General features: G+C 41.5%; 1 pseudogene; it reads left to right on the forward strand.

Annotated features, from left to right (window-relative positions):
* The first annotated feature begins 6,137 nt into the window (after window positions 1–6,137).
* LOC114673597 (small ribosomal subunit protein eS28 pseudogene) lies at window positions 6,138–16,296 on the forward strand (annotated as a pseudogene).
* Window positions 16,297–18,278: the final 1,982 nt, after the last annotated feature.

Consider the following 18,278-nt stretch of genomic DNA (forward strand, 5'->3'; position numbering starts at 1 on the left):
GTTGAGAAATTTTTTTCTGTGAAAGTGCTTTAACTCTATGAGGACACAGTAGGACTCTCCAAGGAAAGAAACTTGCTAGGGAACTCTCACACCTTTACATTGATACAATCTCCCTTTTAAAAATGGTTTTAATTGTGGTAAGATATACTTAACATAAAATTGACCATCTTAACCATGTTTAAGTGTATTGTGTCAAAGGAATTACATACATTCGTATTATTGCACAACCATCACCAACATCCACCTCCAGAACTTTTCATCTTGCAAAACTGTAACTCTTCACCCGTTAAACAACAACTCCACTTCTCCCTTCTCCCAGGCCCTGGCAGCCACCATTTCTGCTTTCTGTGTCTGTGAATTTGACTACTCTGGGTACTTCATATAAATGGAATCGTACAATATTTGTCCTTTTTTGCCTGGCTTATTTCACTTAGCATAATGTCTTCAAGGTTCATTCCTGTTGTAGCATGAGTCTACAATCTCCTGTTTCAGTGGATAAACAAAAAAGCAGCCTTGGTCACTTTATCTTTTTTATCCATATAATATTTTATATCAACTTACTTCAAAGGGACTTTATAAAGTTTGCCTGAGTTGTGATTTGAGTTCCCTTTAAGAGAAACCCATAATAACAAAGCAGTGGTAATGAAGGTGATGGCAGCGGTGGTGGTAGGTTGACTACATAATAAACAGGAGGAGGCATGAAGAGAAGAGGCAGTTTTGACTCTACAGTAAAGACCACCTGCTCTACTCCCAGAGATTCTGGATCCACAGATCTGGGTGAGGTTCAAGAATTAATATCAAAAAAAAAGACACAAAGAATGTGGAGAATTAAAATTCTTCTCTGTATTGCACTGTACTTGTGACTTCCGCTCACCATCAGCTGCTCTACTTGTGACTTCCGCTCACCATCAGCTGCTACACAGATAAATCAAATCCATCCTCTTTGTCACTTTCCAAATTTGAATTTGTCTCCTTTGCTTGAGGCAAAACACCTCAGTTTTGCTTAAGTAACAGACTTCATTTTATGTAGTTTTTAGTCCTTTAACATATAGTTTTCTTTCTTGTAGATATTCATTAAGTGTCAACATCTATTCAAAACGAGGCATCCAAAACTGTTCCTTGTTCAGCGTCATTATCCAAAGGTCTGCCTGTGGTAGGCAGAATTCTAAGATGGCATGTGGAATTAAGTTTGCTCATCAGTTGACAGTAAGAAAGGAAGATTATCCTGGTTAGCCTAACCTAATCACATGGGCCTCTTAAAACCAGAGAGTTTTCTCCTGCTGGTTGCAGAAGTCAAAGAGATTCAAATCAAGAGAGGGATCCACTGAAAGGACTCTTTTCCATTGCTGAACTGGAGGGAGCCACATGGCAAGGACCTGAGAGTGACCTCTCTGAGCTGGGAGTAGTTCCCTGCTGAGAGCCAGCAATTAAACAAGACCTCAGTCCTACAACCACAAGTCCTACAACTGCCAACAACCAATGGTGCTTGGAAACAGATTTCTCCCTAGCTGAGGCTCCAAGAAAGGATACCAGTATCTTGATTTTAGCCTTATGAGACCCTCAATGGAGGACCCAGTTAAAACATGCCAGGCTCCTGAGTCACAGAAACTGTGTTGTTTTAAGTCACTAAATATGTGGTCATTTGTTATACAAATATAGATAATGAATATACTGCCCCTTCTATTTTACATTTCAACAATACTTATCTATGTGCAGTTTCTGAACTTAGTTGCTCTCTTGGTCTTGCATAGATAGCTTTGTTCATGACATTTCCTTGCCTGGAGTATTCCCTCTTATCTGATCAGATGTCAGATGGACAAACTCTCCACTCTTCATGTTCAAGATGCATCTCAGGCATTACTGCACCAGAAAATGCCATTGCCTTCCCCGGGCAGAATTCCTGTGTTTATTAGTCTCTTCTGCCTATAGGAATTAGAGAGCCCTGAAAAACTATAGGCAGGAGAATTTTCAGTTAGCAACTTCACGATTTTATGGAAAAACTAAGATGATGAGGACTGAAATTGGGAATTAATGTATGAAAGTCCTCATAGATATTTTTATATTCCTTTAAATAATACAAGCAGTTTACCATGTAACGATAGGAACAATGACGTTCTATATATCACATTGGCAACAACTGGCGGTCTGCTTTTTGCATTTACCACTTTTTGCAAAATAGATACTTTAAAGGATTTCCTTCCTCTGAAGTTTCAGTGAGATGCTTGTGAATGCCTCCTGTTCTGTTCCAGAGGCATGTGACTGTGTCACTGGAGTTACTGGCATGAGGAACAGGAGCCAACCTCAGTATCTCAGAGTACCAAGAGGCTATAATAACCTTCCTGGTAGCTTCATACCAAACCTCAGACCCTCCTATACTCCATCCTCCACATCATTCAAGCTCTCCCTTTCCTCTGGCTCTGGTACTTGAAAGCAGGATGCAAACACCACGAATTTCATCTACTTGATCTTCAGAACTGCAGAAACTCTATCTCTGCACTCCTCTTTACTTCCTTTTTCTATCCTAATCCTTAATTCCATTTTCTAATTACAGTATATTCAGCATGCATAAGGTCTACGTCCCCTAATCTTTGATAATTCCCCGATGCACAAGTACATCATGGCAAGACGCAAGCCCCTATCATAAGACAGAGCCCGTAAGGCTACAAAGAAGAATAATATGCAATTCTGTCTGTTTTCAAGAAGTTCATCTACAGATACAAGCAATCCAATTCAGCAGATAAAGTGCTATCCAGAAATTTAGGCAACAAATTGAAGTTGATATAGATGGTATCAATGAGATTCAGTATTTATTAACAGGTATCCAATATGTAAAGCATGGAAATTGGAATTTAGGTACAGAAATATTCCAATATGGAAGCAGACATCAGGGAAGTCTGTTAGGAGGTGGCAAAGTAGAAAGCAGGGTACTTGGAAGGAGGTTCAGATACAGGATTTTAGCCTCTGGTAAGAAACTAACAAGAGCAAAGCCAAGTCTCAGTTCTTTGGGGATTGGAGTACTGATAAACAAAACACAAGGACTCCCCCATGGAAAAGCCAAATCTGTGACCCAATTACCAGAAGGAGGCCACAAACCAGGGGCTTCTTCTTGAATACAGTTTTTAAAACTGGAGCAAGCCAGAAACCCCGTGTCATTCTAGAAATCTACTTGAACAAGTATGCAAACATATACGCGCAAAGATGTTCATTGCAGCGTTGTTGATGATAGCAAAAAACTTAGAAACAATTGAATGATCACCAGTGGAGTCCTGGTTACATAAATGATGGGATATCCAACCAGGTAAATACTTTACATCCCTTAGAATCAATGAGGAAGCTAGCTCATATGAACTGATATGGAAAGATTTCCAAAATGTACTATTAACTGAAAAAAATTGAGAGACAGGATAATATCAACACTCTGATATCACCAACGCAAAAAGGAAAGGATACACAGTACCTGGATAAGATATACTTACGTAAACACATACATCCATGCACACACACACAAACCCCTGTGTATATGTATTATCAGTGTTCATTTCAGAAAACAAAAACCATTCTAAGTATTTCAAACGGAGAGAATTTAATGCAAGGATTGGTTAAAAATTGTTGCTTATCCAAAGGGGGAAGGGGAGGGAAGTCTACCCAAAGGTGAACAACGTTAGGAAACCAGTAACACCTAGTGGAGTAAAAGGGAACATTATTTAAGCAAGAATCCACAATTGCTGTGGTGCTGAAGCTGCTGGAGGAATGTCTAGGATCAATCCTAAATACTCCACATTCCAACCATGACATCTCCTTTATGTGTTTTCTTTTGGGCCCTCATTAGACTGAGGGAAGGTCTTAAATGGCAGTCTACTGGTTATATTATTAATCATTTTATAGAATTAATCAATTGTGTCAAGGGCAGGGATCTTATATTAATCCTTCTGACTTTTTGTTTGTTATTAGATACACTCCTCCTGTTTTGTAAATGTGGAATGACTTAAGGCTTTGCTCAACTCGTTAGGGCAGAGCTGGTGGGAAGAACGGAGAGGAAGCCTGATATATTATTAAAGACAACTAAAGCCAAGATATTTACAACAATCATCTACAAATGATTTTATTTTAGCCTCTCTGAAAAGAGCTTGTTTAAAACTGAGTGAGAAAAGTGTTGGGTTTTTTTCGATTAACTCTCCAAACAAAAATGTGTAGTATATTTTTAAAAGAGACAAGTGTATTACTTCTTTATGGGTCAGTTGAACCAATTTCATCATGAAGGTCTCTGTGTGTGATGTTTCTTGGGCACCTGTTGAAATCCTCCCAGCCTCACCTGTCTCTTATTCCAGCTCCTACTGCGGCAGCCAGTTCCGTGTGGGCTCCAGTTTCCTGCAATCACAATCGGACAGTGCCTGGCATCTCTGCACGTGGCCGTCTCCGGTGCTCCAGCCTGGGCTTCTCCATGGATCCTGAGGGCTGCAACAATCTGCAAAGGCAGGGCCAAACCCTTGATGAGATAATTGCTTTTTCCACTTTCTGCCCGGTTGGGCAGCCCTGAGTTTCACAAGGCAGTCCAGCGGTCCAGTGAGAGAGAGTGAGCAAAAAGGAGTGTATCTTTGTATTAGCTCTCCCCCGTCATTCCTCCTTCCTGAATCACACTCCTCAGTAAAGTACTTCAAGTTAAGTACGGTATTTGTTTCAGGCTCTCCTTTAAGGGGAACCCAGGCTATGACAGTCTCCAATATACAATACTATGGCTCTGATGATGGTCCAATTTGGTGATGACTGGGAGAAAAATGCACTGAAAATATGATCACCGTATGTTACATAGCGAAGACCTGAGCCTGATGATTTTGTTATAATTTTCACGGAACATAGTAAAAGGGAAAAAATCCACAGGCGGGAGGAACAACTGGAACCAGAGACTCAAATGCTATCAGGACTTTCTCTACATCTCTCATTTGCTTTGTTTCTCTCTCTATCTTTCTGTTTCCCTGTCTCTACAGTTTCATCTGCTTCTCTGGTTCACATGGTAAGAAAGTACCAAGGTTGGGCAGAGGGGACTCTTCCCCCTTTTCCCCCTATTTCCAAGTGTAGGCACTTCTATCAAGGCCCATCCTCTGCTTTCTCTGCAGCCCTACACCTCAACCTCTCCCCAGGGAAGGAGTGATCTGGCTGATTGGTGAGTTTGGAGAAAGAGATGGAATATATGTGACTGAGATGCATCCTTCCTTCTCTCTGTTTGGGAAATGAGTATTTGTTTTTGTTTTTTTGTTTAGTTTGTTTGTTTGAGACAGGGTTTCGCTCTTGTTGCCCAGGCTGGAGTGCAATGGTGTGATCTTTGCTCACTGCACCCTCCACCTCTCGGGTTCAAGCGATTCTCCTGCCTGAGCCTCCCGAGTAGCTGGGATTACAGGCGCCGACCACCACGCCTGGCTAATTTTTGTATTTTTAGTAGAGACGGGGTTTCACCATGTTAGCCAGGCTGGTCTCGAATTCCTGACCTCAGGTGATCCACCCGCCTCGGCCTCCCAAAGTGCTGGGATTACAGGTGTGAGTCACCGCGCCCGGCCCATGCAGTGAGTTTTAAAGAGTCAGGTCTCTACTGGGAGAGCCAGCACGAGTGCAGCTGTGCCTATGACTGGGTGAGTAATTCTCCTTAACTCAGGGGTGGAACATAAGTAGGTCCACATATCATATTCTCTGCTACCGTCTCCAGGCTTTTTGGCATTTTATTAAGGATGACATCTTGATCTCCAACGGTCTGAGTCCTGCATCTATCTCTCAGTTGATTCTGAGCTTGGATATATATTAATATGTGTTATTATAATATATATAAATGCAAAATGTATTAGTATACATCAATAAATATAGCAGGGGTTTTACATATTGATCCTCCTAAGACCTTCCAATCACCAACATCCTCCATCTTTATGTCTTACAATTTTTACACAAGAAGAGAGATGATTTATTTTCACTTCTACTTTTTCCTGGGTAGGGACTCTAGTTAGTGCAGAATCAACCCTGACTGGGAGGCAAGAAAATAGGATTGGCTAAGTTTGGATCAGGTGCCCACTGATGAACCAAACATCTATGATCAGAAGGGTAAGTCAATTTCTAACACAGCATCTCTGCCGGACCACAGCTGTGCTGCCACCATGAACACAAGCCATGTACAGCCTATTAAGCTGGCCAGTGATACCAAGGTTCTGGGCAGGACTCACTAGCAGGAACAGTGCACACAGGTGTATGTGGAATTCATGGACTTCCTGAGCTACTCCATAATCAAGAGCATGAAAGGCCAGGTGGGAGGGAGATGTACTCACCCTATTGGGGTCAGGGCTAAAGGCTTGCAGGCTACATGGAACCTGCTGCTTGGTCTTGGATAGGTCAACCGCTTGGCCCACATGGAATATCTGTTGCTCTTAAATGAAGTGTTTATATTGTATGCAGAGAAAATTGGAACGTGGGTGATCCAACTGCATCTGGGTAGATGACATGGGAGGAGAGACAGTTCTTAGAAGCAGACAAGCTTTGAGGCCCCAGATTTAGAGATGTCCACTTCTTCCCCCAGCAATTTATTCTGAAATTTCACCTCTGCCCTCAGTTTCCCTATCATATCTTCACGTTGCCCTACTTTGCCTCAAAAAAGGAACTCAAAGGCCAGGCACAGTGGCCTTTGATCCCAGCACTTTGGGAGGCTGAGGTAGGCACATCACTTGAGGCTGGGAGTTCGAGACCAGCCTGGCCAACATGGTGACAGTCCCAACTCTACTAAAAATTAGCTGGGCGTGGTAACACGTGCCTGTAATCTCAGCTACTCAGGATGCTGAGGGAGGAGGATCACTTCCACTCGGGAGGTGGAGGTTGCAGTGAGCTGAAATTGCACCACTGCACTCCAGCCTGGGCAACAGAGTGAGTGACACTTGTCTCAAACAAACAAACAAACAAATGAACAAACAAACACACAGAAAAGGAACTCAAAGTCTTAACAGAGAAAATGGAGGCTTACATGAATTGCACAAATTTCCTCCACTCCCACACAGCCAATATTTGCCTTCACATGTCCCTTATCTTCTTCCCTCCTGTCTCCATGGAAAAGATATTCTTCCTCCTGGTGTGGCATCTATGAGGTATTATAGTTGCTATAGACTGAATATTTAAGTCCCCTCCAACACTGTACCCAAAATTCATGTGTTGAAACATAATCCCTAATGTGAGGGTTTTTGAAGGTGGGGCCTTTGGGAGGTTATTAGGTCATGAGGGTGAAGCCCTCACGAAATGGTTTTGTGTCCTTATTAAAGAGATCTAGCAACTTCTCTCACCCCTTCCACCATGTGAGGACATAGTGGAAAGTGGCCATACATAAACCAGAGAGCAGGCTCTTTTTTTTTTTTTTTTTAGATGAAGTCTTGCTCTGTCACCCAGGCTGGAGTGCAGTGGCGTGATCTCAGCTCACTGCAAGCTCTGCCTCCCGGGTTCACACCATTCTCCTGCCTCAGCCTCCCGAGTAGCTGGGACTATAGGCGCCTGCCACTACACCTGGCTAAGTTTTGTATTTTTAGTAGAGATGGGGTTTCATCATGTCGGCCCGGCTGGTCTCAAACTCCTGACCTTGTGATCCTCCCGCCTCGGCCTCCCAAAGTGCTGGGATTACAGGCGTGAGCCACCGCGCCCAGCCGTGACATAATCTTTCTGTGTCTTCCACCCCTCATGTGTCACACTCTGCATAGAATAGTGGCAACAACTCAGAAGCCTGGCTTGAGGATTCAGTGAAAGAGTGGACGCAAAGCACCTGGCCCAGGGCCTGGTGTGGCATGGCAGCAGCAACTCTCACTATGCTATGATCCCCAACCAATTCTCCATCACTAAACCCAAAAGATACTTTTCACTTTTAATTTCCTTGACCTCTGTGTTGTGGCTGGCATTGTTGTCTTCTCTCCCTGGCATTCTCACTGCCCTTGGTTCCCATTTTATTACTTTCTCATGATTTTCCTTCTACTCCTTCAACCACAGGTTCTCAATACCCATCTTGGAGTTCTCTTTCTTCACCTGCCATTTAAACATCAAGGCTCTGTTCTCTACTCTCGTCTCTCCTCATTCTACATACTCACATAATCTCACTACATCCTTGATAACCCCTTAGGATGTGTTTAGATACATCTGTGTTTCTAGACTTCACCTCTCCCCTGAGTTCAGAGACAGTTAATGCATGGCCAGATGCACCCAGTGCTTAAATAGGTTCAGAGTGCTTTGATAAATCAAATAAAGGCAGGTATCTAATGGATTCATATTTCAGACATGTAATTATAAGATGTCACCACCTGTACATTCTATAGGCACCATAGACATTTAATGAGCAAAGCTGAACTTGCCATATTCCTCATCGCATAAACAAGTTTTCTATCCTTCCCTCTGCATCCGCCTACTCTGCCGCCATAACCAGAAACTTCTTTCTCCCCCTTTCTCCCATTAAAACACCATTTACCTTTCACAAGTCTTGTCAGTCAACTTCCTGAATTTCTTTTGGATTCATCTCTTTCTCTCTATTCTTGCACATTATCCCTACCTAAATATTCGCGTTTCTCTTAGTGTGCTCCCTCTTTTGCTCAAGCTCCTCTGTATATTAGAATGCCTTTTCTCCTTTGCCCATTCCTCTTCGAGGTTTAGTTTTGGGCTTGTTTACTCTGGGAAACCTCCTCTCCCTTCTCCAAAATAAAATTAGGAGACCCTTAATACTCTTTGTAGCCAATGCTTGTGATGCTCTGTGCCACAGCTTCTCGGCCCTCCTGGGAAGGGGCTCATGTGCTTTGCCCACTCCCCACTTCAAATCCTCTCTGAAGCTTCCCTCTGCTTTGCTGCCTCTGGGCTTTCTCTGATTCCATACAAAGCTGCTCAGCTTGGTTACAGAAGCAACATACAAGTGTGGAGGATGCTAATACACCCCAGAGGCAATGGCCAATTAGTAGGGGGCTAGAATCAGTGGATCCTCCAGTGAGATGATTCTGAGGTTCATTCTACCCAGTTCTTCAGAGAGACTCCAGTGGGATTGTGCCCCTGATGCCCACAGTTGCTCATTGACATCCTTTATCAACTTTTTTTTAATCCCCTCTCTCACTCTCTACACTTTCACCTCTGCTTCTTGGAATGATCAACTAAGTAAACACTCATACATCATATTTTTCTTAGACTCCAATTTAGGTGTGCCCTAAACTAAGATATGCTCCAATAGCCTCTAGTTTATACCATGGGCATAGCATTTATTATATTGAATTATCATTGCTACTTTACTTTATTCATCTTTGAATATTTAATGCCCAGTGCTTTGATATAGGGCCTGGATTAAAACAGACATTATGTAAAATATGTAAAAGCAGGTAGAGAGAGAAAGAGAAAAAGACTTTTTTTTTTTTTCAGAAGGGGTCTCACTCTGTCACCCAGGCTGGAGTGGTGCAGTGGCACAATCAGAGCTCACTGTAGCCTCAGCCTCCAGGACTCAAGCAATCCTCCCACCTCAGCCTCCCAAGTAGCTGGAACTACAGACATGTGTCACCCCACCTAGCTGATTTATTTTGTATTTTTAGTAGAGACGGGATTTTGCCATGTTGCCCAGGATGGTCTCAACCTCCTGGGCTCAAGCGATCTGCCCGCCTTGGCCTCCCAAAGTGCTGGGATTACAGGCTTGAGCCACCACACCTGGCCGAGAAAGAGACTTTTGGCCACTATCACTTGTGCTTAGTGCTGGCTATTCCTACTGCTGTACTTTTCACTTTGTGAAAGTATAAAATGTAAATAATGCAATGCAAATAAAGAATATTATTGGAAAATCGTCTCAAACACAGGCATAGGGTGGGTTTTTGCCTGATCATTCATGATAAGGGGACTATGAGACTGAGCCGCATCCCGTTGTTACATCACTTTGTAAATTACATCAAATCTTAATTGTATGCACAGTTACAGATTCAGTGTGAACATCTGATTGACAATTTAACACAACAATGGTTCATTGGGAGATGCCATTAGAACAAAATACCTGTGATGGAGACAATGATAAACATGGAGTCAACAGAGGGACCGCCATTGAACTTTCAACTTCCTCAAGAAGTTTGGAAGCAAGATGGTGTATCAGAGATGGGGACTTGGGGGATATTAAAAAAGTGATAACATCTTTTACTGGAATTTCACAGATGAGTTCTTTGCAACAACTTTAAACAGGAATATGTCTCATTAGTGAATAACAACAAAATCTAGCACATAATTATTTATGAAGTTATCATCCCAGTAGCACCTAAACACTTCAGAGATACTTGGTGTGTGGCCTAGATTCACCCAGAGATTTTTTTAGACCAGGGTACATTCATAAATGTAATAAAGGTAAATGTCTAATTGATTCATGGTGGAAAAGAGAGAGAGAGAGAAAGAAAACAGAAACAACGATTCTTTGCCAAGGCACTTGCAAACGTTCGATTGTTCCACACTCCCCAAACACCAACCTCAGGAGAAATACTTGTAATGGAGCATAAATAAGTGAGATAAAATGTCTTGGCCTCGGAAGGAGATTAGTGCCAGGAAATAAAAAAGTAACATAGCAGAAGTAAAAATTAGTCATAGTAAGACTCTTATATCTCCCTTTTGATTTCTTTCTTTCTTCTTCCATTTTAATGATTTTTATTCTGCTGTTTTTCCCCAGAAGTTCTTTTGTTTATATTCAGAAAATCCAGATAGCCAGGAATCCTTGGTGCAAATCATTTCCTTTTGAAGAGATTTGTGCAGTTACTGATATTCCTTTCCTAGTCTATTTCACTAAGGCCGAGACTATCTATAGAGATGGATTTTAACACAAAATGGATGTTTTAAAAACTTAAAACACAGCTATATTTGGATCTATGAACTATAAACAGCAGGAAACCTGCAAGATTCTAAAACCTGTTATTTCCCTCTTATTATCTCTATTTTACAAAGCTCTGTGTATTCCATCTTCAGAAGCTACCTCCATTCTTCCAGTTCAAGAAAATTTACCTTAACATATTGCTAAGGCTTTAGATTTTTCCCACTTTACCCCCAGATATCACCCCAGAAATGATGCATACCACTCAGTACAATTTGCATCATTACACAAAAGGGACTCTCCTTGGAAACCTTTTATGCACTTCTAAAACATAATAGCATTAAAAGAAATGTGTTCTTTTTAAGATAATAACTGCTGTTAACTCCCCCACTAGAGCTTGCTGAAGCATTTGACAATTAACCCAGCTTACTACTGGCTTGAAATGATTTGACAATGGTTTAACTCTTTTGGGAAATGCTTTTTCCAATTTTTTTCCTTTTTAGTGCATTTTAACACATTTAAATGTCATCTCTATTCTTCCTCTACACTTATCCCCTAACACAGGAACACATTTTTGGTTATACGTGTTTGTGGTTATTAAAAACATATAGAATCATTGCGTTGCGGGGTGAATTATGTGTCCCAAAACTCATATGTTGAAGTGCTAACCTCTGAACCTGAGAATGCTACTGTATTTGGAGACAGAGCCTTGAAAAAACTGATCAAGTTAAAATGAGCCTGTTAGGGTGGGCCCGCATCCAACATCATTGGTGTCCTTATAAGAAGAGCATATTTGGACATACAGAGACATAGTAAGGATGCATGTGCACATGTGAGGGCACAGGAAGTAGGTGGCCATCTGCCAGCCACAGAGACCAATCCTGCTAGCAACTTAACCCCCAGAACTGTGAGAAAATCAATTTCTGTCATTTAAGCCACCCAGTCTACAGTATTCTATTATGGCAGCCCTGGCAGACAAATACACCTAGATTCTAGTTAGTGGGCTACTCCCACTAACTATTTCACTTAGGGTAGTCCTTTGCACAAGCATTTCCTTCTGTTCTGAGTTACCAGGATTTCCCTATAGTAATTCCACTGCCTGAAATGACATCACAATACATACAGAGATGTCCTTTGATTTTTATAGAAACCCAGTGCTTTCAAAATTGGCCGGGCATGGTGGCTCACACCTGTAATCCCAGCATTTTGGGAGGCCGAGGTGGGCGGATCACTTGAGGTCAGGAGTTGGAGACCAGCCTGGCCAACATGGTGAGAACTCCATATCTACTTAAAAAAAAAAAAAGTTAGCCAGGCACAGTGGCATGCACCTGTAATCCCAGCTATTCAGGAGGCTGAGGCAAGAGAATCTCTTGAACCCAGGAGGCAGTGATTGTAGTGAGTTGAGATTGCACACTGCACTCCAGCCTGGATGACAGATCAAGACTTCATCTAAAAAAAAAAAAAAAGAAGTCCAGTGCTTTTAAAATAAAATCAATAAGTTGATTACAAATGTCCCTAAATGATTGAATGTCCAGGCAGTGCCTCTGAACTCTGTTGCACTATCCACATACACTTAATTGCTAAACCCAGATTTTTCTGCCTCCATCACAAGATTCAATACTGGCTGTTCCCTTCCTATTCTCTTAGTCAATGTGGTCTTGACTGTCATCTTGCTGGGTTTTCTGCCTCTAACTTTTGGTAGTTCCTACTAAAAAGAGATAGTCTTATGAACACTGGAGGGGTAGAACATGCTGTGGCTGATCACCCACTTTTCACCATCCTGTTTTTATTTGATGAGATTGAACTATACTGAACAATAAAGCATGCCTTTGAAAAAGACACCCAGAGGCAGTATAGATGCCCCATATGAGGAACACAAACTCTTTGCCTTGTATACAGTGTGTGTTGCACCAGCTTCCTAACAAGGTTCCATGTTTCTGTCCTTGTACCACTACAATCCACTGAAATCCTAGTAGCCCAAGGATGATTTTAAATTCTAAATCATATCCTCACAGACCCCCCATGCCCCAGCTTTCCATCTCACTCAGGGTAAAACCTGAGTCCTCACGATGGCCTGTTAGGGTTTCATGCCTGGGCTCCCTGTGATGTTTCTGACACATACCACTGACTTGGGCTCTGCTGTCGTCAAACACTCCTGACTCCCACACTGTGGACTTTTCTCCTGTTACTCCCTCAGCTTGGAATTCTTTTCCACCAGCTGTCTGTCAGAACCTCGCTCAAACGACATTTTTCCTTTTTTCAGCCTCTCCCGATCCCACCAATAATAAGAATATTGATGACAATAACTGCAGTAATAGTAACAAAAACATGGTCTTTTCCACCATTGTTTAAAGTTTTTGCCAAGGGTCTCTCCACTCAGTTCTCTGGGAAGAGGCGCAATTTAAAGAGTGTTAAGTGCCAAAGATGAGGACGTAGATGTTCTCTACTATCTCACAGGTACCACCCTGGGAACTCACATGCTAAACAGTAATGTCAAGGATACTGATCAATATTGTGGTGCTCATTTGCAAAGCTAGCTTTAATTAGATTTTTAAAAACTTATATTTGCAAGATTAATATAAAGTAGTGAGTGAATTAATACAATTGTATTGCTCGATGTCCATTTCTTTTTTTCCTGCATCTAGGTCAAAAATTTTATTCCTAGCTTTCTCGTTTCTTCCTAAAAAATGGTCATTTGTATTCCAGAATCAACCTCTCCTCACGAGCCAAGTCCTCAGGGGACATCTGAAATAATCCTAATGGAGGGTGCTGTCAGCTGCCGCTGCACCTGCTAAGTGTCTTGAGATCCGCAAAGGCTCACCTGAATGCTTGCACAGTCGCCTCTGAGGAACATGTGTCTTGCCTCATTTGCACTTCTTTGGACATTTAATTGCAGTATGCATCACACTCCACTGCAAGTATTTCTTTAGCTGTCTGCCTGACTTCATATCCTCTGAGCTCTTTAAGGACAGGGTCTTTAGTAATCATGCTGAAAAATCCAAACAGTTCACAAGTGGAAAGCTCCTCATGTCCCCAGTTCTTCACTTCTACTCCCAGAGAGGTCCCCTGTTAAATCTCTGAAATACCTTCCTGAATTTCCCTATGTATAAACAGCATGTATCTATACATAGCAGGTGTGATTACTTTCAGGACATCACATTCAGGAGTGGAAAATGTAACTTTTTAAAAATAACATTTTAATCCCTATTTTGAGCACCAGTTCTGTCAAGAAACAGAACATGTTATGTTTGTCAATTCAGAGGAAACTCAGGCATTTCAGGAGTTCTCAGTCACTGGAGGAGCTTCCTCTCTGTTCTTCCGCCCTGGATTATTGTCATTGTTGCTGTTGTTCTAGATTCTAGGGGTGGGGCGTTTTGGAGGTAGGCAGCCATTGGTCAGATCGAAACACACTAGCATCTATTGTGGTGCCCACTGCCCACATCTGGCTCTGGGCTACTGCCGTCCATCCATCCTTGTGGCATCGGGTACAGACCAGGTGGCTGAAGCTGCATCTGCTAATGGGGTTGCCTAATGCCGACCCAGAGCTCCCAGCTGGCTGTGGATTCTTTTCATGAAACCGGAGTCTGCTTCCTGGACCCCAGCCAGTGAAGGAGCCCCAGGTCCATCGGCCTGGCACACCTTCTACTTGTCTCTCCCTACGCTCCTGTGTCACGACAGCAAAGAGAATGTCCTTGTTCTCTTGCTCCCCCCCCCTCTCTGCGGCCAGCCCAAGGTGGGTGGGGCTCTGGTCCTCTGAGTGATGTTACTCCCACCAGCTCTCCTCTGTCCCCTGCTCCCTTCTCTCCTGGAGTATTTTTATCTTGTCTAAAGCAGGAAAATTGGCTTTTGGATCAACAGTCATTCTTTCCAACACTATTTGTTTAACCCATTGTCTCTGCCAGTAGTTTCAAAAGTCTATTTTGAAATTAAAAAGCTGAGAATTAATTATTTTATTCTCTGTTCAGTTGTGGCCCTGCTTCCCTGAGGCCCAGAAGGCCCTCATTGCTTCCTGCAGTGGGTGTTGGGGTACAGAGGTAATGGCAATGATGGTGATGGTGGTGGGGAGGAGGACTCAGTAAAAGGATTCTCCCACCACATTTACAGATTTTTTTTTTTTTTTTTTTTTTTGGCCTAAAAGTGTAATCCTTCTGTACCTACTATTCTATAGCTTGCTTTTTTCACTTAATAAAATATCTGGGATATCTTTACAAATCAGTACTTATATGTCTAGCTTATTCCTTTTCACATTTGCATAATATATCTTTGTCTTGATATACTATTTTTATCAATCAGTCCACTGTTGATGGAAATTTAAGTAGTTTCAGGTTTGGCTTTCCAAACAAAGCAACAATGTGCATCCTTATAAACACATATTGGCTTATTTATAATGGGATATCCATAGTACAGTTTGCTAGAAATGGAATTGCCACATCACACAGTATATCCACTTTACATTTTGGTTCACACTGGCACACCATTTCTAAAAATGTGTACCAGTTTACACACCCAGCAAAAGGATATAAGAACATCAATTTCCTACAGCATTTACCAACACTAGACATTTGTCAAGCTAGAAATTGTTCTTGGTTCTTTTAGGGTTCTTATGTTTTATTATTTTATTTTTGAGACAGGGTCTTGCTGTGTCACCCAGGCTGGAGTGCAGTGATGCAGTCTCAGTTCACTGCAGCCTCAAACTCCTGGGCTCAAAGCCATCTTCTTTCCTCAACCTCCCAAGTAGCTGGGACTACAGGCGTGTGCCACCACGCCTGGCCTGGGGGGCTGTTTTCATGTAAATTGATCACTCATTTTCTCAGACCAGTTTTTTTCTACTAAACATTTGTGTTTCTTATTGATTTACAAAAGGTCTTTGTATGGGAAGGAAATTCTACCTTTGACTACTTTTCTTAATTCGCTTTATTTTTAACTTAATGAATGCCTTTTTCCTGTGGAAAAGTTTAAATATGGAGTAAAATATGTGAAATCTCCTCTTTTCTGCCTTTGCTAAGACACCCAGGAACAACTTACCTCATTTAAATAATAAATGAATATTAATGTCTATTTTATTATCGTGCTCTTTTGTTTTTCTATTTCACACCTCACTGAAATTTATTCAGGTGCAAAGTATAAAGTGGGGGATATAATGTTATATTTTTCCAAATATTTCAATACCTTTTATTGAATATTCTTTCTATGGAGTACTTTTAAAGCAAAAGAATTACATTTAGCTTTATGATATAATTTGAACAAATTGGGGATTATCCGGGACAGGGGCTTTTCTACCTCCTCTTTCCCCAGTCACTTCTTACTTAAAGTAGGCCAGTGAGGTATATTTTTACCTTTAGGTGGATGTAGCGAAGAGAGGAGACCAAGGCAAACGACCCCAGTTGGCTCTTCTTCCTCCCAAAGGACAGGCGCTCCTGCGGAGGGATCCCGAAGAACGCCCCACAGAGAGGCTGAGCTTGTTAGAGGCACAGGATTTCCGCCAGTAGTGTTGGACTCCTTGCTGAAAGTAAGTCTAGGTGCTAGCGGTGACTCAGCCGGCTGTTATCTTGCAAGGTGACTTGACAACGACCCTGAGCAAATCGTAGCAACCATGCCCGCTCTGAAAATGCAGAAAATGAAGATTGGAGTCCTGCGCCTAATGCATATTCCTTCCTCTTTTGCTGACATTCTCTCTTTTTTATTTTTAATTAGTTCTTTGTTTTTGTTTTACAGACCCTAGGGTCTTGCTATGCTGTCCAGGCTGGAGTGCAGTGGCAATTCACAGATGTAATCATAATGCCCTACAGTCTTAAACTCCTGGGCTCAAGGGATCCTCCTGCCTCAGTTTGTGTGAAGGTCCTAAGGTGGGGCACGCTTGGCACGGTAAAGGTCCAGCGTGAAGTGAACACTGGATGAGTGAAGGGAAGTAGAGGGTAAAAGGCCAGAGAAGTGAGTAGGCTGGGACCTCCGGGGCCTACTTGCAAATTAGTATGGAGCCATCATACTTCATTTTCACTGGCTTTTTTCTTCATAGTGGAAATGACTAAATACTAAAAGTTAATCCAAATAGCACCAAAATAACTCATTTAAGCAACTTATGCAGTCAATCAAATTGGCAGTTAATGTTTTCCAATACAGAATAGGTTATATGTTTGCAGCAAAATAATTCAATGTTATATGGTAATAAAACATATATCTACATTATATAACATATAACAGCTATATTGTAAACTTAGTAAGTTAACGTCACATTAATATGTTTGTTATATTATAAACATAATTCAAATGAATTTATATAAATAGGATTCAATACAATATAATTCCAATTAATAATTTTGTCATATTATAAATTCAGTAAGTTAAACCTACTTAAATGAAAACTGCTTTTCAAATTCTAAACATGCTATTGGGATAGAGGACAGAAATGGACAAAATAGAAATATGCATGTTATATATGGCTTTTTCCTAACTTCTTTCTCACAGAACAAACAAACAAACAAGCAAATTAAAACAGAAACAAGGAAACAAGAAACAATGCCTACTGATATTTTGTCACTTCCCCGGGAATTTTTATTTGCCTATTATTCGAAGAGGCACTATTGTCTCAGACCAGCTCTCAGAACCAGCACTCAGAGTTGGGCTTCTACAAATGCCACTGGATCTTTGATTTTAACTCACTGGGTAGCTTAAATGCACGACTTCACTTCCAGTCCTGGGTTTCCTTTTCAGAAAAATAGAATAACAATATTGAATGAACTCTCTGGGATAAAGTGCTTAAACGTTGATAATATAAGGATTTTTTGGTGACAGATCAGAGAAAAATAAGAAAAATGATACTTTATGTCAAATTGCAAATCTTTCTGATAATCAATGCTAATGTAGTTTATTCAGTAAATATTTATCATGTGATAAGTTAGGTAGGAAAGCTTGCAAAAAGCCTGCGACGCTATGTTTGGACAGGTAGGGAAATAAAAAAGTCTCAGAGAAGCTTATCAGGGACAGTTTCAGGAGGAAGAAATGTCCAATGGCTTTAAATATCACAAAGAAATTAGGTGTGTCCAGTGCAGTTGCATTTAGGAGTCCATTAGCAACTTTACTGACAGTGGTTTCTATTGTGTGTGGTGTTTTAGAACATATCAAGCAGTCTCAGATGCATTTTATCCTTATATTAAGTTATGTCTGCTGAATTACGAGACTTGTTTCTGTGTCCCCTATTGGACCCTAACTAACACACAGGGCCTATCAGCTAGATCATGGCTGAAATTTACATTTGTTGGGTAGATGGAGTTAGGTGGTGCTTACTGTCCCTGCCCACCCCTACCTACATCACTGATACGTGTGACAGCGAGGAGCCTCCTGGAGGAGAAAAATTTTACTTCCTCCCGGTTTGTAGACACAGATAAGCACATATGGAGAACTGACGTGTGGGTGCATTTTAAGGGTAGGAGTTGTGATGAGACGTGATAAATTACTAGAAAAATATGGACCC

Source organism: Macaca mulatta, chromosome 17, assembly GCF_049350105.2.
Source record: "Macaca mulatta isolate MMU2019108-1 chromosome 17, T2T-MMU8v2.0, whole genome shotgun sequence".
Lineage (NCBI taxonomy): Eukaryota > Metazoa > Chordata > Mammalia > Primates > Cercopithecidae > Macaca > Macaca mulatta.